The following is a 2,451-nucleotide window of genomic DNA, read 5'->3' as shown; positions in this document are numbered from 1 at the left end:
CCAAGGTACAGGATAGTTCTAGAAAATAGGTGGCGACACACCAGTCACGTGACCTCGATGACGCAACAGTATGATGGATGTTCAATGGAATCCTTCGAAGCTTTGTTTGTTTTGAACTTCGCGCAAAGCTACACGAGGGCTATCTGCGTTAGCCGTCTCGAATTTCGCAGTGTAAGACTAGAGGGAAGGCAGTTAGTCATCACTACAAACTCTTGGGCTACTCTTTTACCAAAGAATAATGGGATTAACCGTCACATTATAACGCCCCCACGGCTGAAAGGGAGAGCATGTTTAGTGTGACGGGGATTTGAACCACCTGGCCATGGTGGGCCGTCCTTGGAAGCATCAGTAGCCTGTATAGAATCACTATGATAAACAAGCTTAGAATGGTTGCTTCAAGTATCACTAATTATTACCCACTTGCAGTAGCGTACTAGGGGAGGGGGGCGAAGCTGCCTGGGTGACAACCAGGAAAGTGGGGCCATAGAGAGAGTTGAAATACGAGTATAAGTTTTCAAATCAAATGAAAAAATCGCCAAAGTAAGAAAAAATTTAAAATGTTCAAACTATTATAACAGTTTAATGTTAATTTCCACTATAAGATGCATTATTTTATTGGCAATACAAAATTTACAAACGAAAATAAAATATTTGATAATAATTACATCGAAAGGCGAACGTTTGTTGACCTTTTAGTCAGTTTGTTGAGCATAGCCAGCCAGGTGCAACTGACATTCCAAGTCTAGTTCACTTGACATTCTGACTCTACATACATGATGTACGTTTCATTAAATAATTATGATAAAGCATAAAGTGCTGGTCTTTATAACAATATCATGGCACTTATACGAGTGTCCAGTAATTTTTGACAATGTGGTGTGTGATGTGTAAGTATTTATAAATGCATTTCCAAGACAAGATGGAGTGCTCATTATGACACTGTAAACCCAGTGAAGGCACAATTTGATCTCAACCCTTGAAGTACTGTGCAATCTCAAAGAAAATGTGGACACAAGAGAATTAGCTCAGATTTTGCTGTCTGTTATTATTATTATTTTTTTTGAGTTACCTTTCTTTCTGGTGTAAAGTCCTGGAAAAATTAATCTCACATAAAAGTTTTTGCAAATAATTGGAATCAGTCTTGAAAAGTGCGTTATGCTCTAAAACTGTTTCTTGAAAATTAGCGCAATGAAATTGTGGAGCGAGCCATTCATTATGCAACTACATAGTGTGAGGAAATGGGCATTTCTATGGAGAGAAGAGGGAGAGTAAAGCTCTGAAAAAGGATGCCAGGAGAGATGGCAAAGGATACTGGTCTCACATTGCCAGAGGAAGTACAAAGAGCTATGTTTGAATGTCTTGGTCACTTTAATCAAGAATTGGAGATTTGTTCTAAGCCAATGGATCAAATTCTGTCAATCCTCAGCCAAACACTTTGGTTGTTGCAATAGAAGAACTTCGGAAGTATATTCCAAACTTGACACAGATTTTCGATGAAATCTCTGATGAAAATAGAGTAGAAATTGGACGACTTCGGAGGTATATTTGGAAGCTGCCAAAATCAGCGTTGAAGAGGCAAAGAAATGGACAGCATTACAGTTTCTGGAGTTTATTGTGAAATGGGATTTTTGTGAATCTCTGCCAAGCTTGTCACTGTGTTAGAGATTCTTTTTGACTGTCTGTGTTTCCATTGCTTCATGAGAAAGAAGTTTTTTAAAATTCAAATTTTGAAAAAAAATTGATTCACTCGACCAGGAGTCACACAAGATTGACAAATCTGGCTTTACTTTCAACTGAACATGAATATGCAAAGGAGAATTTTGATGAAGTTGTTGATCAGCTTGCAGAAATTAAGGCTCGAAAGCAGAGATTATAAGTCCCCTCTATTTACCTTTGAATAATAGGCTTAGCGTTGAGACTGGATTTCCTGTGTTTTTTGTATAAACAAAATGCGGTATCACCTGTTCACTGAATTTTAAATGTCCTGCATTTTTCTTATTTGCAATTTGCTTATGATAGTACTGTACTGTTTAAAAATCTACTTGCAAACATATTTTTTCTGTGTTTAAATTTTAAAATTATTTATATGGGGGGGGGGGGGTGCGCCAAAGGAAGGGTCTGCCCTGGGTGCCAAATACTTTAGGTACACCTCTGCCCACTTGTTAAATGATTTGTTGACAAGTACTGCTTTATCACTTCGACTGTGCACTGGAAGAAGGGTAGCACAAGAACCGAAAAAATGACATCCAATTTTGAGCTGTATGATAACCAAGAGCATTTTTCAAACCAAGGTCTTTTAAACTTGTATTTACACCCATGAGAAAGGATGGTAGGAAAAGCTTTTGATGGTGCCACATAATTATAAAGATAGGAATACTTTTCAACATTTGATAGATATTACTAATAGCTTTGCATTTTGAATCAAGCGATTTTCTTGGTGTTGTTGCGTCA

Source organism: Limulus polyphemus, unplaced genomic scaffold (assembly GCF_000517525.1).
Source record: "Limulus polyphemus unplaced genomic scaffold, Limulus_polyphemus-2.1.2 Scaffold1636, whole genome shotgun sequence".
NCBI lineage: Eukaryota > Metazoa > Arthropoda > Merostomata > Xiphosura > Limulidae > Limulus > Limulus polyphemus.
The sequence above is the reverse complement of the archived record's forward strand: the minus strand, read 5'-3'. Positions refer to the sequence as shown.